General features: G+C 35.2%; 1 protein-coding gene across 2 annotated transcripts in view; it reads left to right on the top strand.

The window, feature by feature from the left end:
* Positions 1 to 21,584: 21,584 nt before the first annotated feature.
* Positions 21,585 to 24,486, top strand: part of Sema1a (Semaphorin 1a) — a 1,123,890-nt gene continuing 1,120,988 nt past the window's right edge. For both annotated transcript variants that reach the window (XM_074180678.1, XM_074180676.1), the window contains exon 1: positions 21,585 to 21,881. The gene's annotated coding sequence lies outside the window, so the exon portion shown is untranslated. The remainder of the gene's footprint in view (positions 21,882 to 24,486) is intronic.

Below are 24,486 nucleotides of genomic sequence, written 5' to 3'. Positions count from 1 at the left end.
TAGATCTTTCCTCTCCCTAGTTGGTCGTTGCTTCCTATTCAGGCGCAGTTGACCAGTCTCCTAATGATACATACCTTGACCTCAGAGTAACAATAAGACATAAAGTTGCCATACCTATATCAAAACAATACATGTATTTTGAAACGGGTATCGGACTATCCTTTTCTGTACAACTTATGGGCGAGGAGGTGTGGCGGTTAATGAGAGGTTATGGAGAGTTTGTTTACATTTGAAGTAATTTGGACCTTAACACAGTGACGGTTGGTTTAGTTGAAAATTGGAGGGATATTATATAGTTATAAAATAAATCATTTCAGGTGAAAATGTATTCTGTTCAAATAGTTCCTACAGGAAATCTGATTTATTATTAATGAAAGAAATTTGTGTTTTATTCTCAGATCTCATGAACAAGCGATATGGTTTGTGAAATCTGATATTAATAGAATTTTCGATTAGAAATCATAAATATTTATAATTACGGTTGAGGTTTGATATTATTAAGTGATTTAATTCAAAATTGGTATCCAGGGGTCTTTGTGGACCGAAATTATGAAAGGAGATATTTTTGGTATTTTTAATGATATTTTTTTGATCTTATTCTTTTCTTATAAATAAAGGTTTTGAAACTAGGTTTATGCATATATATATATATATATATATATATATATATATATATATATATATATATATATATATATATATATATATATATACATATATATATATATATATATATATATATATATATATATATATATATATATATATATATGCATAAACCTAGTTTCAAAACCTTTATTTATAAGAAAAGAATAAGATCAAAAAAATATCATTAAAAATACCAAAATATCTCCTTTCATAATTATATGAGTGTGAGTGAGTGTTGTTTTTCTGGGTGTTCATCCGTTGTGTACTATTCGATAGTCGACGTTTCGCCATCATCTCAGATGGCATTATCAAGACGAGTTACTGCTTCGCTTCGAGAGGTGTAACCCCCAGAGCATGTCACCATTTTTTTAATGGATCAATTGTTTTGCATTATCAGATGTTCCATGATGAACAGATTTCAATTAAATATAATACATTATGGTCCGAAGTTCATTGTTTGGAAGCTAAAAATTATTTGAATGCACTTCTGTACAATCTGTTACCTAGGTTTCATAGGTGTTTTTGTGAAGTACCTATACTTCAAAAAAGTCTTATTTTGCCTAGTTAAGTTTGAATTCGATATTTTCTTCCTTTTCTATTTGTCTCATTCTACAATAACCATTACCTACCAAGTGAAGTTACAATTGGTGTTTCTATTTTTGTGAATTCTTGAGAAGCAAGAGAACGGATTGAAATAGTGACTTTGTACCAGAATAGAAATGCCCAAATGTTCAATGGCGGGACCTACATAAACATTTTTTATGTGTTATATACCAAAACTTAACTCGCGACAATACCATTTACAAAGTTATATTTCTCCTGCTGGTACAAAATTCTATCACCTGTCTTCAGAGTGGATTCATGCACTAGTTTCAAGTAGTTACAAAGTCCAATTGAAAATCTCTAAACCCCATTTTATACAGCTTGAAAACTGGAGAAGAAAATAACTCCTCAAATAACGTCACAAATATTTAAAAGAATTTTTTTCCAGTATAACCGAAACTAATCGGAATTTCCTAAATTACAAAATATGATTTAAACATTCTTCAAATGGACAACTTTTTCTATTTCGACGACTTTGCATCTCACGGATTTCGATTTATTTATGCTGATCCTCGTTATCTTGGACACATCAGAGTATATTATGTACCACCACATTTTACTCATGACATATATGTGTACTATTATACTGAATTGACAGTACAGATAGGAATTTTATGAGTTGAGATTTTTCTTGATACCTTGACTAATCTTGATATTGAATACTTACTCAATATTCGATTTCTGTTTGGAGCACTGCCACCAAATAGACTTCGAAACCCCTGATACCTTTACAACATACAAATGAAACGTATTTACAACTTGCCATTCCTAGAACCAATGTCTAAATTATACAAGCCCCAAAATCGATCAATTATTGTGAGATTTTCACTGGACAGTTCACAAGACTGCAAAAATGTTTCGCTATACAATTCATACCAAATAAATTATATAATATATCAATTCGAATCATGTAAACTAATATCTTTGTAACCAATTATGTATGGCCATCAGTGGTGCCATCCGTACGACAACATCAGAGGCCATTATGATCCTTCTAGTTCTAGATCTACCCCCTCTCCACATTCTTCTGGAGAGGGAAGCTAGACGGACTGCATATATACATCGCCAATTGCAGAAATCAATCTAAAGTAGGGTACACTAGACCGCTGGTAGACACTGGAAGTCACAGCAGTCTGGGAATGACCTCTGATATTATGCCTCCAATGAATTATCTTATACAGTACTTTTTCCAAGTAGAGGGGAGTGGATCCTCCGGCAGAAGAAAATATTAAGAGCGGATACTTGTTGGTTCACAGATGGATCAATAACAGCTTCCGGTTCTGATGCGGGTGTTTTCAGTCGCAGACCCAGAACAGATATATCAACCTGCCTAGGAGCCTATGCGACTGTTTTTCAAGCGGAAATTTACGCCATTGAATTGTATGCGGAGAGATTGGAAGAATCCAATCTCATACATAGGTCAATAAAAATATTCTTGGACAGTCAAGCGGCGTTGACTCCCACCAAGCAACGTCTAAATTGGTAGCAAATTGCCAAAATCGACTCTCCTTGATAGGAAGACTTAACAGATTGTCTCTGATCTGGATTCCTGGCAATACTGGCCTGGAAGGTAATGGTGCTGCTGACTCGCTTGCAAAGAAGGGTGCTGCAAGCAGCTTCATTGGACCAGAACTTGTCATTGTCATCGTTTCAGGCTTTGCCAAACAAAGATTGAACACTTTGATGACAAGAAGATTTATGGACTTCTGGCAGAATCTTCCAGGATTGGTTCACTCCAAGGCGTTTATTCACCCTTCGAAGCTTGATACCAAACAGTTGTTAGACTACAGTAAGGATGAACTACGACGTCTAAGAGGCCTTCTTACAGGTCACCGTCATTTGAATCATCATATGCAGAGACTTGGACTGTCGAAAGACAGTGTGTGCCACCTCTGTTTGGAAAATGATGAAATATCAGAGCACATACTGTGTGTCTGCCCCGTTGAGAACCGAATCAGGTTTTTAGAGTTATACAGATCCTTAATCTTACCATCTGACCTGAAAGACCACTCACCATAAAAACCAGTCGGCTTCGTTAAGAATCTGAGTTTATTTGGTCGAGTGTGAATAGGTGTGATCCACAATAAACCCTTGCGGGTTGCAGTGGAGGATCGAATAGACCCACTCACTTTGGACCTAACCTAACCTAACCCACTTATGTAACATAAGTGGGTTAGGTTAGGGGACGTCTAGAGCTCCAATAAATGGAGGTCTAGACCAGTTCGTCATGGTAGATGACCTACCAGCTAACGTTATCGTACTCTGACACCACTGCATGAAAAACACATCTTTTAGCATCAACAACCTTTTTTTAGACAGATAGATGGTGCTTTATTGGGTTCCGCTTTATCACCTGTCATCTCCAATCAAGTTATGGGCCATATCGAAACCTTGGCCCTGAACATCGTTTCGATAAAACCCAAATTAAAACCCAGATATGTCGAAATACATCTTCATCATGACATGAAGAACTTGACAGTTTCGTGTCATACCTAAACTCAGTCCAGATATCTTTTTTTAATGTACTAGTTATAAAAAAACCTAAGGGAGGAATTCAGTACACAGTGTACAGGAAACCAATGAAAGATATACAACAAGCTCTTCAGCAGAATGAATATAAAAAGCATACAATCAAAGCATCGAAGAAACAAGGAAAACAAGGAAGTGAAGGATTTTCATTTGTTTAATTTTGTGTCGGCTGTTGACTTACGGTGCCCTTGTTCTGCCTGTATATGATAATTTGTATGCTTGTGCTTGCATATAGATAATGTTATATTTTTTTGTAGCAGATTACAGCCGGTTCTGGGCCTCCCCCCACCACTATGACGTATTAATTGCTTTTTTTGTTGTTGTTTAGTAACATCAAGGCGATGTGACCTTGAAGGGTCTGGTGCATGGATCGTTCAGAATTTTTTTCATATGAGATTTTGTGTGTGTATGTGTGTGTGTGACATAGTGAGGTAATTACATTTGATTGGTGTGTGTGTGTGTGTGTGTGAGAACGCACGGTACAGGGTTTCATCATGTGCTTGTCTATGTACAAACATACGTCTGCATACTTCGAAAATCCTTCAAGGAATGAATGTTCCATCGGTGTGAGCCCACCAAGTTAGTAGTGATGTGACGTCACAGCACCAACCGTTCAACGGTAAGAGAGCAAGATGTTCACTCCACGACGTGTGGCTGAGAAATGCGTATTCATCGGTCTGCCCTCACCTTTCTCGATGCGATAAAGACTGTGACGTAAGGCGATCTCTAGTCAAATTCAATATGATTGAATAATAATTGTAATTATTTATAGATCTCAAATCATCGGTTCAACATTTGTCGTCTAAATTGAAGGTGTTGGGTGATGGAGCCGAACATGCAAGCATTTATGATATGAGTGTATGCTATGATGTATTCGTGATGCTGAGAACTATCGGAGAGGTGCAGAAGTTTGTAACAAATTTTTGTATAATGAATTGGAATTATGGCAACTTTGTGAGGTTGTGATTGAACTGAACCTGAGAAGATTCCTATATAGCCTCCAACCATACTTGCCAGAATGGATTATTCATCACTTTGAATTGAATGATGAAAATCGAGAGGAAATTGAAGATAGTCTGTATGTGTAAATCATAAATAATGTCAAATAAAAAACTTTGTATTATTTTCATGTTTTATTTATAAATCCCATTATATACAATATATTACAAATGATTACAAAACAATAAATATGATATATATGAATTAGGAAAAATTTCAATACATGATATAAGTCAGTTACAAATGAAAAAAAAATCATAAAACAGTACATGATAGAGTGGAAAAATGAAATAGTATCAATAATTCAAAGAGTGTCAATACCTGCTGTGAACTGAACCATCCAATGGTGGGGGTAGATCTCCAAAACTATCGAAATATGCGACTTCTTTCCCGCATTTTTTATATTCCACCCAATGTGTTCCTGGTCCACTTATTCCATCTAAATTGACAATAGCTGTCTCGTTTTGTCTTGGACCTGAAGAGGGTAATCTGTCACGCATAAAAACACCACAAAAATGTGGAATTTTCATTTTTTGTGCATAATAACTGAGATCGAGATCAGTAAGAGGCGTCTAAGGTAGGGGTTCAATTAGTTTTTCGTTTTGTTTTAAATATAGTCCTAAACCTTTACGGTACGGTTTGAGGTATATTCCACTTTCACGTTTGCCCAATGCTACAGCCTCCATGGTTTTATTGTGGCGATTGGCTTCCATTAAAGCCGCTTTGCTGGCTTTTGCTGAATTCACGGCCTTGGTAATACCAGCAGCGGCTCCCGCTAAACTCCCTAGTGCGGATAGTCCAGCAAAAATTGGTATCAATGGCAAAAGTCCACCGATCTTGGGAACAGGAATTATGCGTGGTGTGCGGATTTTCTTATTTCCACCGGCAGCTTTGAGGTATTTACGTGACGCCTGCAATGCCACAGTGATAGCTTTTTTACTATTATTAGTCACAAATTGATCACCACCAGCTTTCTTCAATACACTTCGCACTTTATGGACGATCCCAGCACCAAATGCAACTTTTCTATTTTAATTTTTCTTCGTTTGTTTCCTGTTACTTTTTTTCTTATTGCTGCTACAACCCATGCCCATATGTCTTTTTGTTTTCATTAAGTTGGTGACAAGTAATGCAGCTGCTCTTTCCCCAATACTCGCGTCTTTCGATTTAACCCTATCCCAATCGCTGTATTCAAGTTATTTGTCGGCTAAATGTCTTGCTGCAAGATCGGATGGATGCTTAGAATATTGCATTCAATATCTAATTTATTGATTCCAGGATCGTTGCGAGCTAAACGTTGTTTCAGTTTTGTACCCGGTCCACAGTATTGATAACCTCCGGGTAGATGTAATTCGAAAGAAAGTTTGTTTATTAAATCATTAACAAAACCACAACCACTTTTAATTTTAAGATCACTTTTCAATACTTCCGTATTGAATAAGCTAATAACATTTATATAGTCTCCAACCATGGCACGATGCGCATTGTAAAACAGAAAGAAAAGTTTGCTGTAGATAATCTAGATGAGAAATTCGGGCGCGGATTGAATGGACAAAGGGTATTCAGACATGGTCCACTACTTCCATTATCAGTTCGAGGACTCATTATAGGACCTTCAAATTGTGGAAAGACGAATGCAATGTTATCGCTATTAACACATCCACAAGGACTGAGATTTAGAAATGTGTATCTATATTCGAAATCACTCAATCAACCTAAATATCAGTACTTGCGAAATGTTTTGGAACCTATAAAAGGATTAGGTTTTTAAACATTCAGCAATAATGCAGAAATAGTGGAACCCTCCGATGCTCCGATGATGATGATATGTGAAAAGCAGGATATTATTAGATCATATTTCTGTATGGGACGTCATAAGGATGTTGATTGTTTTTATATCGCACAGAAATATTCACGGGTACCCAAACAATTAATGCGTGACAATACCAATTTCATCATACCATTATAATGTTCAAACAAGATGAGACGAATTTACATCAGATTTATTCAGATCATGTATCACCCGATGTAACATTCAAACAATTCCAATTGATGTGTGTTAAATGCTGGAAGGATCAACATGGATTTCAAGTCATTGATAAGGACAGAAAAATAGATGAAGGTAGATATCGCAAAGGATTCGATAGTTTTATATATCCATGATCTTGTTATTCAAACTTATTCGATCACTGAATATTGTAGAGGTCACTTCATCAGCGAATTGAGCTATAATTTAAAAAGAGCATTATGAATACGAAAAATGATTCTGAAAATAAAAACAGTGAAATGAATTTGAAACTTCAACTAGTAGAGCCAACAGAAGCTGTCAGGCAGAAATTCAACTCTATCAAGAATGATAATATTGAAAATCGTACGACACTTGAAAAATTGCATGAACCCATAACGAAACCATTGAATGTTTTTTCATCAAACGCTACTTCGAAATCATCAATGTTATCGTCAAACCATGGAAACGTTCAATCTATTTCAAATTATCCCATGAGTACTCCAGTAGGAAGAAAACATACTTTTGGTAGTGTATCATCTGTGAATAGTGACACGAGCACACTTCAAGACGATATGAGAACAACACTATTCGAAACACCATAATTGTCCCACATTAATTCCTCGGATCATGACTCCTCACCTAATATGAATGAAAGTCGTGAAGATGATTTGAATAATGTAAAATCCAGAAATCCAACATATGATGGAACATTTGGTGTACGTATGGATCCTATTACACAAAAGCTGAAAATGGGAAGTCTAGTGGTACATTTCAAAGATGGAAACATTTCATTTTGGGATTCTAATAAAGTGAAAAAATATGAATGCACAGGTAGTCCATACTTGTATGATATGATCTTTTTGAAGAATCCGTAAGATGTTGATAATGAAGAAACTCGTCAAGTATATTCCAAAATATTGAAAATAACGAATGCTCCATATAAACAATATCATCTGAAGAGTGGTTTTAAAAACACAAATTCTAAAAAATTTCGTGAAGTTATCAAACCTCTGGTAGACTCACGACAATATCCAATAAGAAGTAGAAGTAAAACTGGTGAAGCACTCAAACGAAAGAAAATGGAGAAAACATATAATTCTAAACCTGTGAATTATGTGTACTGGTATTCACCGAAAGAGTTAGTTGCTCGCCTACGACTATTGGTAGCTTCAAAGTCAGCTGGACATACTGGACATGACAATGAAATAATTTCAATAATTGAAGAATTACGTGAAGAAGGTATAATATATTAATATATCCACAAGTAATGATTACTGTCACATCATCTTTCGATGCAGTAACATTATCACCTTTTCTCATTATTCATATTGAAATAGAATGACCAATGAAATAAGTGATGTCAAACGACAAGTTGTTAATGAATTACATAGACCTGCAAGACGTAATTTTCGCAGAAGAATAACCACCATCAAAGGTTTTGCAGATCTATGGCAAATAGATCTAGCTGAACTACAACCTTATGCAAAAAGTAATAAATGATATCGATATATACTTGTAGTGATTGATTGTTACTCAAAATATCTGTGGACTGTAGCAGTTAAAGATGAAACAGGTAGTACAATAACTAATGCAATGAAATATGTACTAAAGGAAGCCAAATTTTCCCCCAAACATATACAAAGCGATTAAGGGAAAGAATAATAATTTCTCATGCAAGAATATAATATCAATCATTATTCAACATTTAGCACAAAGAAGGCGGCTATAGCAGAGAGAGTGATTCGTACAATAAAGGCGTGGCTCTACAAGGAATTTTCGATGAGAGGTCACCACAAATGGCTTGATATTCTTCCAATTATAACTAGTAGATATAACAATAAAGTTCATCGTACAATAGGTATGGCACCCATCAATGTTGATTCAACAACACAATTGAACTTTACCACGGAGCTCTTCAAGATTGTTAAAATTAATAAAACCACCCCAACGACCTATAATCTTGAAGATATGAATGAACAACCTATTAGAGGATGTTTTTATGAAGAAGAGTTATTACGAACCGAGAATCCTGACGTATATCTGATTGAGAAGGTGTTGAAGAGAAGAAAAAATAAAGTGAAAATCGATGAAGATGCATTAGTAACCTTCCTCTTGATTGTTCTAGATTTCTTATCAACACCAAGAGGAAGGGTGGATTAAGGGTGTTTGAGTGGTGATGATTACGAAACGATTGGATTTTCAATAACAATTTGCTCATTAGATTCCGTTAATATCAAAATCATTTATCGAATCTTGACTCGATAAATGTAATACTGGCTAATTTTCAAAATTAGTGTGATCGATATCAACAAGTGGTGAACCATCTTCAGCAATCAACAACGGTATAGAGCTCATGATAATGATTATTTAGGTCTGAGGAATGATATGTGATGGCAATAGAATGTGAATAGGAAAGGTGATGATGTTACTGATACTTCATCTTTTATAGAAGAAAATAAACTAGCACATGCGCTCTTTCATCAACTGGCGCGTGCGCTCTTTCACAAAACTGTTCACGCATGTGACGATCTTCGTCATTTAAGAGGAACACTCTGTGTTGCATGCATTTTTAATATGAGAGAAAATGATACAAATGAATTCAAAATAATATATTTATTAATAACAGAGGACAATAACGGTGTTAAAAATCAAAAGTGTTAATGTGTCGCTGTTGATGTGGAACGTTCTTTCACTCTCCTTCTCAATATTCGTTGTTCATGTGTCAGACACCAACATTGAAAAAAATGAATTCTCCTATTGGGGTAGAGTTGACCAACCTTCTCACATAAATCCCAAGTACTTCTACATGTAGTGCATACATGATTCCAGCAATTTATAGAATATGTATCACAACGCAAACAACGTTGCAGCGGAGCTGGAACGGCAGCACAGGTACCACGAATATTTCTACAAATACCTATATTATTCAATATTATAGGTTCGGAACACTTCAGGCACTGTAACTGCTGTTGACGATAATCAGAGTTTGTTCGCTTTGGTGGATCAGATGGAGGCGATAGTTGAATCCGCGACACACAATCACTACACATACCAATACCTGGATTAATTGCTTCCTTAGGTCTACTTATTTGGCAAAAGTAGCACACAATAGCCCCTGCAATAATCATTGGGTAGACACACACTTTTGGTTTTCCATTCCACTCTTTTGGAAACAGCATTTTACTAATTTGATTAGAAATATCAAGAGATGACTTATAGAAACTCTGACTGCTCTCTCCTATACCGACATTCTCTATTTATACAAATTAACATCATGTGAAAGTATAGTGGGATAACTTCTCCTTCTCTTCCACTCAAAACGAGTCAAGTGATAAGTGGGAGTCGTTCCACCACCACTACCTATACAATTATATAAGTCGACTTGCGATCCTGAAATTCATTATGTTCGTTAAATCTAAGATCGAGGGTCGGATAGCCAGTCTGTACCCTCTGATCAACAGAAAATCAAAGATGAGTATGAAAAACAAAATTACGATCTGTTACACGATGTTCAAGCCTGTCATCATGTACGCTTCAGGCGTCTGGGGACAAGCGGCTCCGTCCAACATTTCCATTTTGGAAAGGTTGCAAAATAAGATAATTAGAATGATTGTGAATGCTCCTTGGTTCGTGCGGAATGAAGCCATCCGCAGAGATTTGCAGCTGCCTTCCATTCGGCAGTCCATCCAGTCGAGGAATGAGATAGTTTTCGAAAAAACGGAAACTCATGAAAACCCGTTAGTTAGGGAAGCCACAGATTATGCTATAGACGACCCGTCCCGATACAGATAGCCCCGACACTCTGTCGAATGAGGCCCTCATGTCCCCCGTTAACGGATGAATAACTTTTTCATCCATCCCACCCCAGCCAGGTAGGGGTATCCCGTGAAGGGCGGCACTGATGTCTAAGGACTTCATGCCGTCATCAATCAGTCATGAACCCATTGGTCCCTCTCAAGACCAACAATCAGCCAAAAGGGTAGGGGAGCTGGTCTCCAAACCTGGATAAAATCAAGATGGATCTCGTCGTTGAAGTTCATTCATTCACTCTGCAACTGTGAGAAAACATCAAGATGAATACCCAAAAAATTGTTGCTGCATTAAACAGAATATCTGCTATCGATGCAAATAATTGGATAGACGATAGATGAGGATGCCAACATTCAGCTAGATGAAGTGATAGTTGAAGAAGGTGTTGGAGTCGATGAAGAGGAGATTGACCTTGGAGTCAACGAAGTTGAAAATGAGGCTATTGAAAACGAGGCTAATGAGAGCGATGAAGATGATGACATGGTCGATGAGTTGGTCGTGGATGGGAAGGCGATGATGAAGGGATTATAGCTGATTCATCTAAAGGTGATGGTGCTTTGAGAATCGGTCTCCGAATGCTCAACATCACCGACACGCTAGAAGATCCAATGGATTTATATTGCGTGATGGACGCGCATGTGCAGATCCGAACGATTGATGGCAACATCAAAAAGTTATGTTGGTGTTGTTTTCGATTTTACTCGATACGGAACAATAACGGCGGCTGGTGTCAACATGTAAACATCCATGATACGGTCTCTATGATGCAGCTAGGTCAGTATTGGTGTGAGGCATGTGAAAGACCGCTCACAAATTTCACGAGAGTGTCAGCATGCATAATATGCAATAATGTACCAATTGGTCAAAAAAACAGCCCTTTTCAGGACTATATTATTCACACAAACAGTAGTTGAAGTAGTATTCACAGATTATGTGACAAATTACTACTTTGACTAATAAAAGTCTAAGTTGGAAATTTGTTAGTCTTTAAATATCTGTGCATTATATGGCAAATTACTACTTTGACTGAAAAGTCGAAGTTGGGAATTTGCTAGTCATTGAATATCTGGGCATATGATGAGTACTACTTTAAGTTAGTTATTGAATATATATGCATATAATGATTAGTACTACAGAGTTGAATGATGGTACTTTTATTTGCATTTTGTTCGAGACTATAATGTTAACAATGGTATGAACCTGTTTCTGTTTGAAAGTATAATGATAGATCTGAAAAGAGCTGTTTTTGTTTCTGTCTTCAATTGTAGCCCTGAAACGGGCTGTTTTTTTATTATTCCATGCAATGGTATGGACTAACGCTATGGACTAACGCTCCTCATCATGATCAGAAACAATAATGATGGTATCGTCATTTGAATCATCTGAACCAGATGATTTACTGATGATGTCGTCCTCATAATCATCTGAATCAGATGATATACTAATGATGTCGTCCTCATAATCATCTGAATCAGATGATATACTAATGACATCGTCCGCATAATCATCTAGATTGTCTAACTCGTCAACAGCCATCTCAAACTCTGCATCTACTTCCTCTTTCATACCTTGTTCTATACGTTCTGGGGAATCATCAGGAAGATCATAGATGTGTACTGAAATGATCGGACGTTGAATCTATTTCATGTACCTGGATGGGTCCTGTACTCGACATTGTGGAAGAATGATGTAGAACTGGGATTGATGTTATATTTATATTGGAAAAAATAAAATGGAGGGGTGATGTGTGAATGTAGAACAATTCAGTGTTTGAAATTCGAAAACACCAAGAATGACGATCTTCATGAAACTCTGAGTGATTATTATGAAAAAATAATAATAAGGAAGAGGGAGGAAGACACTGCCCCAGCCTCGCAATGCCTCGTGTACACCAACCAAAAAGTGTATACTCCGTGGAAGGAAAGGAAAGGAAAGGGTGGAAGAAACGAGGAAACGATTACATATCGTCATCCGAATTGAGGACTTCATCATCATCAATCAGGATGGGGGATGGTGGAGGACTATCTTCGATGAGGATTGGGGATGGTTGAGGTCTATCCTCAAATTCCTCGGACTCATCGTCAGCGTCATCATCATCGCTATCTCCGGACGGTAGGTTATCATTATCAGAATCCCATTCATAACCCTGCCAATCGTTAGGGTCCGGATATTCATTGTCTGATAGGTCCGCTTCATCACTACCGGTAACAAATTGCACCTGCAATCGATAATCCGATGGAATGTCTTTGTCGTGCTCCATCCTGTGAGGTGCCGTCGTTGAGTGAACGACACGCACCTGGATCGACGCATAGTAAGGCGTCTGATGTTCCTGGAGGCTGAAGGATTCGCTAGTTGAGTCAGGTTGCATGTTGGAGGTGGCTGATCAACTGAATATTCCAACAGATAATTCCTACTTTTATACTTTTGATAGAGAGTGGGGGAGGAGTGGGGAGGAGAGGGGATTAAGTGGGAATGAATTGCAAAATGACATGAGCTATATTCAATGAAAGAGATATGAATTATATGAAATTATACTTATTGATTTCATTGTGGAACATGTCTTTTAAAACTAATAAGAGGGAGGAAGACACTGAACCAACCTCGCAGTGCCTCGTGTACACCAACCAAAAAGTGTGTATTCCGTGGAAGGAAAGGAAAGGAAAGGATAGGAGAAACGAGGAAACGATTACATATCGTCATTAGAATTGAGTTCATTCTCAATTCTGCGTATGAAAGCCAGCCGCCTCGACCACTGGGCAGCAGCTTCTGGATCAGTATCCATTTTTATATTCATCAAAGTAATACATATACATAAACAATACATTGATATCACATTACAGTTTTATTTATGAATACCTACAATAATATCAATATTGGATTTTCCGGAATTGAATAGAATTTCAATTATTGATCTCGGCAAAAAATAAATTGATTAATTGATCCAGTGGACTCTCCTGAGTTTGTGATTCTTGAATAATATTAGTTATTCACCGAATATTATCGTTCGGATCGTTTTGATAAAATTCAATATCATTATGATCCCAAGGAAGAGTGTGGATAGTATTCGGAATGATAAATCGTTTATTGTCGTGATATGATAATGCAACTTTATTCTTCAATTCAGTATACATATCATTCAACACGTTTCTAAATGAATTCATTTTTCTGAATATCATACCACCATGTTCCACGATTTATTGGTAATCTTCACATGTCAATTCATTCTTTATAATCTATCGTTTCACCCCTTTAGCTTTCTTAAATTCACCATCAACAGATTTCACATAATACGCTTTTGCACCTGCACCATAAAAGCTCATGATTGGATCATTCGGAAATTTGTCTGAATTTGTTACTGAAATATTGAATTGGTTAACTATACTGTAATTGGATGTATCAAACCTACTTATTTTAGTTTTCATAAATTCATAAAAATTTTCTGTATTTACTTTCAAAATGAGTGAGTCGGTATCTGTGTACAGTAAAGAGACATTTTCACCAAAGTGTTGTTTGATGCATCCATAGAAAAAGTCGTACATGACTGTTTTTGATAATTCTAATATAGAAAATCGAATTTCTCTATTTGTGGGAAATGTTTACGCATCTCCAAACATTGATCAGAGGTCAAGTTAGCACCCAACTTCTCCAACGAATTGGTCATAAATTCATAACTATCGATAAATCTCATTTTGAGACATTTCTTGTTAACCTTACCACGCTATAGGTGTGTGTAAAGAGATGCTTTGTGAAAGATATATATTTCTCTTTTGTTTGTGGAATGACATCAACTTTCTCTTTATTCCTATACAATTCTTTTATGAATAAATGGCAATCATACCCACTTAAATTGTGGAAAATAATAGATACAAAATTAGGGAGTTTGAAATTCAAATTACATTTGGAATGAGCGGCATGTGATCTTTTCTTTCCTGTAACATGACAATGATCTCTAACTTTGACTTCACCATTAATAAATGGTGCATTCATTTATAGGGTATCTTCAAATCATCTTCAATGCTACTCATAAATTTCTGAGTTGCATCTACACCCTTATATGTAACAAATTTTGACAAATCATCATTATATGAACATTTTATCAGATAAGCAAATGAATATGGAGCATGTTTGAATGTTTTAATCGTGTATGAACTTTCGGGATTTGGCTCATTCACGTAAATCGATTCAAGTACTGATTCAAAATTATCATATACTACAAATGGCACCCTCATTTGTCTCTCAAAATTTTCAAACATTAATTTACTTTCCGTACCATCCGACCATATTTATTGATCTTAAAATTGGTGGTTGGTGTTGTAGTACTAACGAGATTACAATCATTCATCTTATGACGTAAAAGCAATCTCTCGCTGGAAAAATATATCAAACATCCATCACAAAAATATTTTTTATGATCATGAGCTGATAGTTGACGAAACTAATCTTGAAAAGATATTTGATCCAACAATAGTGACTATTACCGGAGTCATCAGTTATAAGTAATAAATTGACGTGTCTCCGGAGTCTTCTCTGTGAGTATCGCAATGGACCAATCACATCATACTTTATTTTACCCTTATCAAATTTACTCTCTAAACCGTAAACATTAATTGAAATATCATTCCTATCTTCAAATCTTTCAATACTCTTATTATTAACTTTAACCAGAAAATCCATACCTGTGACATCTAAAACATTGGAAAAATGTGGATATGATGTAACTTCGGACACTCTACCATTTGCAGAATATAATGCTGATGTTATAGCCCAAGCAAAACATTGTTGATCTTCGTTACGAACATTCACGACAGCTTTCCTCAGCTTTAATGTTGACTTCGAGAAATAGTATTTTTTCACAAGTCTAACCTAAATTACAAAATAAATGAATATTACTACTCAGTCTCGTTGGAATTTACAAAAAATAAATACCTGAGTCACGTTCCTGGAATTCAGTCGTTTGAACCACAATTACATCGCGGAATCCATCAAAAACAGCATTCAAATCTGAAGATTGGTCCACTATTTTATTTTGGGAATTAAATGACTCGAATCTCGAGTCTGAAGAATATAATTCCCAAAAACTTCCATGTTCACCTTGATGCTTTTATGGATCCTGATGGCCGACACTACAACCAAATCAATTGATGCTACCCAATCACTAAGTATTTGACCCCTTCTGTCCACCATTGTGGTGTCTTGGCATCAAAGTCACCAGCCACCATTGCTCTTTCTCTCTTTCTTTCTCTGTTAAGCCTTATTCGACTTTCATTGCTGTGAAGAGTGTTTTCTAGGTCCTCCAAGTCATTGTTCCCTGAGGAATAGCAAGTGTTTATCGTACACTTAGCTGTTTTTATAACAGTGTAGTGCCCTTCTGATATGACAGGAAGTGTACGATCTAGGACTTTGATGGCACTATCTAAATCTGGATTATATATCCAGTATCTTCTATCACTGATTGCTTTTCTAGTTTGCTAGCTAACAATGAGAATTCCAGCAAGGAATATATCATGTGCTTCACGGCTCCGGTTGGTGTTTAGGTATTTTGTCTTTTCTAGTACTTTAAACTTCCTGTCTGATGTTCGATTTGTCTGCAGTTGACACAGTGAGGTTCATTAGTGCAATCAAGTGCCTTGTGTTCTTCTTTTGCACACTTGTGGCAAAGATTTTCCCTGTCGGTCCCATCACACTGACTTCTTACATGTCCTTGTTGCCAGCATCTGAAACAATCAATATTTTTTCTCTCTCCATTATTCTACATTCTGTCCAACTGATTGAATTTTTTTCCAATTTGGATAATTTTACAGCACCTGAGTCTGTCATGATTATCTGACATTTTGCTCGTTTCCATAGGGCTGACGAAGTTTCCTGACTTACTCATTTTTAGGATTTAGGGAAGCTGCTGTAAAGACAGTCCTTTAGACTTCTTCTGTAGTTTTTTAGTCCATTCCTTTCACGTATATAATCTTTTTATTCAACGAGAGATGATTTTTGGCTTTTGGTAACTTGGATTCAATTTCTCTTTTCAGGGCATCTGCCTTGTCTGCCCCGTTTTTAACTGATACAAGTAAATCGCTGTTCCTTGTCTTGTTTATTTATTTCACGTCCACTCCAAATCACCAGTGATTGACATTTTCTTTGACTGTCTTAGGGCACAGATTAAAATAAGGGAGGTCTATTTAAGATCTGTTTGCTTGTTCTTTATCAAGATCGCCTCATTCATCGGTGTTCGCTGTACCTCTGTATTTTTGGCCTTTATTTCGAAGAGATTATTGTGTTGGCTTTTGGGAACCTCCTTATACGACCGAATATCACTCCAGTTATTTCCTTTAATTTCCAAACAGCCAGTTTCGTCACCTTTCATTTTGAAACGTTCTCCTTGACTCTATCAATGGCGAGGAAGATGATATTGTCTACTACTGCAAGGAACCACTATTTCGCAGTCATTTGGGGCATCCCAGATATTTTCTGGTATCGATTCATTTTCAGGAAAATTCCCTAGTTCTCCTCGATGATTCTCTAGAAGCCATCAAATGTTAAATTTGAGTTGTCACTATTCACTTTCGCTTCACTTTATCTTTGAGCTTCTTACATTCATCAAATCATTCAAAGAAAACTACTTTAGTAGCCACTTCTTTCAGCTCCTGCTTTGGTTTATACACGGATGGCATTATCTTGCTCAATTCTCTTATTTGTACCAATATTTTGTCTACTGCCTCCTTGGGGGTACTGGAATTTTTGCCTCTATCCCTTTTACTATTCGTGTTCATTTGTCTGGCTACTATTCATTTTCTCTTGAAGACTTCGAAGCTCCTCTTTTCATGGTTATTGCTCTTTAGGTGTCATTTGGATCGTGCCCTTTCCTTCTTCTTTTTCTGCTTGAGTTGTTTCTCTTTTATAATTTATTTTCGGCTGAGTCGTTTCTATCTATCTATATTTTTTAAGGGAGAGGGGTACTCTTTTACACTCATCCCAATTTTCTAAGAAGTATGTTATTGATTAATGTTATGGTATATTGTTTTTATCAAAATTTTGATTATCATTATTATTATTCACTTGCACCCAGTTCAGATATCTTTAGGGCAATCGTTAATAAACGATAGTTGTCCTTGTGTAATGTTCCCCAGAGAACAGGAATCAAGTTACAAGGGCATTCTAGCTAAAACCAACTAGCAGAATTTTGTTTTGATACCGGCAGGGTGATCACCTGCAGACAAATCTGGCATCTATTTGTGCAATGTTCTTCATGGAGAACGCTTTTGCAGTGGTACTTGTAAAAAAAGCAACACGTATTATTTTTCATTCAGTTGAGAATTACAACCTGCGTACATGTATGTTTCAATGTTGTTGCATCTCAAGAGGTCCGGCTGGGTTGGACAAGCAAACCAATTCTTTTCATTCGTTTGAAACTCTCCGGCATGCTTTCCGAACTTTGTTCGATTTTAAACGTTTTATATTATTTATACAGTATACTTAGTTTATTGTTTAAGTTTGAAAATGTCCATAAAGGAAGAAACTGCAGTAACGTTAGTTACAAATAAAAGTGGTAAAAAACATAGAAATTTTCATTACACCCATTTCATTTTCCATAAAATTTGTTTTACTGTCGAGCAGTTTATATTTATTATTCACTTGTTGAGCAGTGTATAAAATGTCAAACGCTGACAAATCCACTCATGGCGGATAATTATGGATGCGCAATAGACGCAGTAGACGTTCACCAGACGCGAGTGGTATGATATGAATAGAAAACGTGAAGTTTGTTGAATTTGAATATTTGATATTTTCAATGTTTAGAGTTGTTTCTGATAGGTATAGAGCTTATAGAAATGCAACTATTCACTTAGTCTAATATTATTTGGTAAATTTACTGTTAGTGTATGATAACGTTAAAAGTCAATGAATTATTGTAAAATTCAAAACGCTTTTGCAAGCGGGGGTTTCAACTTCCATTTCATCTAGCTCTTCTTATTATTTAACTTTTAGCCCTTCATTTAAAATTTACACACTTGCTACAGTGGCGCCTCCTTAATTTAATGGTTTTGGACGGAAAATTTAGGCGTTTTCTGACGCTCATGTATTCAAAACGTATTCGTCTGTGATTCAAATACGTTCATTCTGGCGTTGCAAAGATGACGTCACATCAACTATGACTTGAAACGCATTCATGATGATTCAAAACCACCGTGAGGTTGGTTTTGAAACGGAATTTGATATTTGATGTTACGTTACGTCAATTCTCAGTTTCTGCTTTATTTTAATCGTTATAGTTTTTAAAATGCTGAAAACTTAAAAAAAACCTTGTAAGGATGTACAAAATGAAGCTGGGAAATTATTGTACGTACAAATTCGATTCTGATTGAGGTTTGAGAAAATTTAAAAGTTTGTTTATATTATTGAATTTGACATGACATGATACAAATTCAGTCATTCCATTCTGACGAATCTTTTTATTAATAACGTCACTACGAATCATTTTTGAATACACTCTCGAATACGATTAAACGACAGAAAACACTTTTTCTGATATACAGAGATGATTCCCCTTACCTCTATCTCTCCATAGGTATTCTGAAGTTGTTCAGGGGTCAAATCTCGGACCACTTCTTTTCTTATTATTTATTAATGACTTCAGTAATTATGTTGATTGTAATAATTTATGTTTTGCGGATGATTTAAAAATTAATATATACCTGTCGAAACTAATACATTGCAACGACAGTTAGAAAATATACTGACTTGGTGTGACAAACTATATTTTAACACTTTCACTGCGACAATAATAAATATGGTACAGTGCAAAATTGATATTTGATCCCAATCTTCTCAAAAAATATTCCTTATATGTGACATAATGATGTCTTGATCGTAATCAAAAATTAAGTTATATTTTTGGACGAAAAACGGAAAAATGAGATATCTAATAAAACAAAGCACAGGAAAAAAACACACAAAAACAATTCACGGTACGCTCAACTAGGATATTCTTGAGAACATGGCTCCAGACATAACCCTGGTTTTTGTGGACATATCAAACAATGATGAATTGTGTCTTTCCGAATGTTTTTTTGACGACATATACGACACTTTTTTCCTTTTTCATTCTTTATGTCTATTTTGGATGGTGAATATTGTGAAACTTCTGGGGTAGGTTTAACTCATTTTTCAGGCGATAATTTTTCAATTACTGCTAGTCAAAAATCATAAAATGATAAATTTGGTATATTAAGTACCATATTTCATAAAAAGCCAGGCGGTCGCAAGGCAGGCGGTTCGACGTGGGTGGGTCGGTGGTTCAAGCCCTAGTCTGAACGATCGATTTTCACTTGCTATCGTCCAACCCGTGTCAGGAATCACACGTTAAACGGTAAGACCTCGTTAATCTTTAGCTCGCACATGTTTTGACTTCTGAGGGTTGTCGTTCGTAGGGTTGCGACAGTTGGCTAACGGAAAAACAGATTTTAAAACAGATTTACCAGTAAGAGGTGGATGACGTGAGGACCCAGTTTTTTTGCAACACTGTATAGTATTGTATAAATTGATCTTGACGATCCACCCCCATCATAAATTTATTATATTTTACTATCGGCAAAAGTTTCTATTTTAACTGTTTTCTTCTATTTTCAACATCAACCATTTTACATCTATATTCACTCTAAATATATATAACGTCTCGTTTATCTCGCCATTTGCAATCACCACACCATTCAAAAATTGGGCATTGTGTTGACCTGTTTTCAATTTGGCCCCACAACTTCTTTAGGTGAGTCTGCTCCATCAGCATAAAAAGTACCTGTCAAAATATCCGTTTGTTTAGTAAGGCAACATCAAGTTGGCCAACATAGGTATACAGCAAACTTCAATACGATTCCATTCGGTTCTTTACGTATAGTTTCTGACCGTATTAATGTCGTTTATATTTAACCGTCTAAAAATTAGGCGACCTTTCCATAGGACCATCGATTCATCTAATGACAGGTGTTTGCCTGGATAAAATATCTGGTTCATCCTGTTCCTGAAATAATACAATATGGGTCTGACCTCATAAAGTCGATCTTCCGTTGGTGGATCATCAGCCTCTGGTTTTGTCAAAGATGTAAACAACGCAGATTGAGTAAGTAGCGGTCACGACTAATGTAATTTGAAAAACAGTTAGAGAAAAGTCTGAGTCGTTTCCAATAGTCATTTATTCTACTCATGTGTGTCGTACCCATATGCAAAGTTAACCCCAAAAATACCTACATGAAATCCAGAAAATGTTAAATCCTTCCACTATGTGATTCTTGCACGTTTCTTTCCACTACCCGTTGCCAGAACATCAATAGAATACAAATTGGATTGTGAAATTATATCTTCCAAAAACTCATCCGTAATTAACATTTCAAGCCAATCATATGGAATTAAAAGATTCCAAGCCAAGTTACTTCACGACGTTTCGATTGTGGAAACTAACAATCGAAACGTCGTGGAGTAAGTTGGCTTGGAATCTTTTAATTTTATAATCATTTTTAATTTTCATTTCTTGTTATTAGTTCAATTTTTAATTGTTGCTTGTATTTTATTTCATTGTAATTTCTGTATTTTTGCTTGATATAATTATTATTTTCAGCTAATCTTTTTAATTTTTATAGAATCTTCCAGGGATTTCAAATCAATTTATATCATATTAGACAATGGAAGTCCGAACTAATGAAGTGTATTACTTTTTCAACATACTCAGTTAACCATGTAAATGGTTTTTAACTGTTGGGTAATAAAGGCTATTATAATTATTATTATATAGACTAAACAGTAATAACTTAACGAGTCTATACACAAAAGTAATAAAGAATTAAAAGTCAAGATTTGTTAATATTAGCAGCTCAAAAAGGATCCTAATGTTCTGCTAGATTTCTATTCTTTGATTTGGTATTTGTAGGATATCCCTCAAGTACAGCTTTCCACTACTAGATGGTGGAACCGCTGTAAATATGTCCGCAAAGCCCATTCGCATTCTCAAATTGTAGTTTCGACCCATCCAACCAAGGCAGCTGTGTGACTCGAGCAAGCGCGTTTGGTGTTGTCGATATGTCAATGTTTATTATTTACCATTGAATTCAAGTGTGCTTTTTGGTTATAAAACAAAATCGTTCTAGTTTTATTAGCGTCTCTTCAAGTGTATAAGGACCTTTTTTTATATCATATATGAAAAGGTAAAGTGAATTTATTTGTGAAAACGGGTTTGTTTACTTCTGTTCCATTTAATTACAAGACAATTTCTTAAAGGATTATATGCAGTTTGGTGTCATTGGTAAGTGCATTTATTAGTTTTTGAAATTATATTCTTAGGAATCTACTAGCACGTGGACAGGTCATACTGCTAATTCATATTTTTTTTTAACTTCAAAATCCCAATGCATATTTCGATACATATTATTTCTCTGTCAAACTATGCCGATATGTTCTTTTTGATAGAATTATACTTGCAAAATTCGAGAAAAAAATAAGTGTCATAATAATATTTATTTGACACCAGCATCATCAGTGATCCAGGCAATGATTTTGTTGGAAAGCACTGACCCAATAAAAAACAAGAAGTATTGAAAAACCACTCTTTTAGGTAGTTTTTTCAATTCCTATCATCTGTTTTTAAAATAATTATTAGAATTTTCATAAGTTTGTGAAGCCCACTTTTACTTTGTTCCATTAGATTCAACTTGCAAATGTCAATGGCAATAAGGTGTATAATTTTTTATCTAGATTGAAACTTCAAAATAATATTTCATTTCACATATACATTTTGAGCATTATCATGTCACCACTGTTATCCCAGCCTATACCTTGTACCAGAAAGAAATTTGGAAAACAACGAATTATAACCTCACAAATGTTTTCTAAATGCCGACTAAATAGTTTTTTCGTTTCCGTATGACAGAGAGAGAGAGAGAAAGAAAACCTATTTGAAATAGTATACCGATTTCCAGAATCCCGATCGTTAAATTTACCCCGATTCAAAGTGTGTATTACTTGATAATTTTCATAATAAGTAGGTATGAATTAATCAGAAATTACTTACAGCTCAGAAGAAATTTGTAGGATTCATATGAATAAACATTTTAAGACAAATGCGAATTTTTTTATTAATTGCCCAATCGAAATTGGAATACCACCAAAAATTAATGCAAGTTCGATAACCATTTTAGATCCGCTTCGAAGTCAAGCAACATGGACGGCATGTCAAAAAATATTGAATTTATTCAAAAATAAATCCGTCACAATACAATATTTTTGGTGTACTGATGTAAAATATAACAGAATGTTATTTAGAGAAAGTTCTTCAAAGTTGCAAGATACTGAAATTCAATGCCACGGTTTTCTTTTCAAATGTTTGAATGTTATCATGGCCACCCTGGTAAAATTCTAAATATAAAACTCTAAAGTTTAAACGTTTGTCAACAATATTTGTAAAATAATTGTTGTAACTCATTAGATATCAGAAATAATTGCATTTTTGTGTCATACATTGTGTTGTGAAAATATTTCGCCTCATGTGGCTACACCTCAATACGAATATTTAATTTCTTCATTAATTTTTTTTTAACTTGAACGAGAAAATCTAGAATTGATTTGTAGTGTATCTTCGTTGAAAAAAATCATGTTCAGAAAATAATTATGCATGCATTTCTTTGCAGTTAGGGATGTAGTCTTTATTTTTATAAATTATTCTTTTGCGCTAAGTAGCGGATTGATTAAACGACGTATGCCTTAATATAAAGTTGAATCAACCATCCCTGTAAAAGTCTGAATAAAACTCAATTGTGGAAACTTTTGTTAGCAGTATTTTTATTACCACGCTTTTATTAGTTTTACTCGTATGTTTGTTTGTAACCGACTTCTTTGGACTCGATTTTGGCTAACTTTCAACGGGCAGCCAAACTGAAAAGTGGAAAATAAATAATAGTTTGAGAAACTGAAAAAACACGCTTTAATAGGAACAGAAACAGAAAAATGAAAAATTATTCGAAACTAATTCAAGATTGTGTTGAACATCGATAATAAGTCCTATGGCTTGATGTAACTATTGACTTCTAATAAGTCTGAAATCAGAATAAGTCTATTTACAAAAAAAAATAATTTTGTTTGTAAAAAAGCGAGGGGTGCTGAATATCCATTGTTAAGAATACTTGGTAAGGAGCTGCTTGCCAGAGAGGAGCCATAATAAAAATATGATTTGAAACAACCCACGCTTTTTTACAACAAAATATTTTTTTTGTAAATAGATTTATTCTGATTTTAGACTTATTAAAAGTAATTAGTTAAATCAAGCCATAGGGCTTATTATTGATGTTGAAGACAATCTTAATTTTTTTTTCAATTTGTGTTGCTATTGGAGCGTGTTTTTATAGTTTTTGAAACTATTATTTATTGACATCAGTATTACTTGGTATCAAAAAATCTAGGAAAAAAGTATTTTCTGGAAACAACAACATTTTTCGTATTATTGTTCGTCTTCTATTATGCTCTAGGTAGCAACGCTGCGATCTGGATAAGTATTTTATCCGTTCATATATTTTTTTTTCGAAAAGTTGTGAACAAATAAAAAATGCATTGATGAATTGTCGAAAGGTCAGAAATGAAAGTGTCGAAAAGGAGATAAAATATTTTAGAATATTTTCCCTTCAACTAATTAGCAAATAATTATACCAAACTAATATGTAGTGCTATCAAAGTTCTGGAAAACTCAATAATAAAAAGTTGATCGCTAACTTCACGTCAAGCTGGCCACACACTATGTTTTTTATGCCAAAAGAAAATAAAAGAAAACCAGACGTCAATTGAGAGACACCACCACGTAACTAATTAGCGAATATAAAACAAGCACATTTCCAAACGCCAGAACTGCAATTCACTATTCT

This window comes from Leptinotarsa decemlineata, unplaced genomic scaffold (assembly GCF_025532065.1).
Source record: "Leptinotarsa decemlineata unplaced genomic scaffold, Ldec_3_MD MMD2_tig00026299_RagTag_RagTag, whole genome shotgun sequence".
NCBI classification, from domain to species: Eukaryota; Metazoa; Arthropoda; class Insecta; order Coleoptera; family Chrysomelidae; genus Leptinotarsa; species Leptinotarsa decemlineata.
Note: the sequence above shows the minus strand (reverse complement) of the source record. Positions and strands in the feature narration are given on the sequence as shown.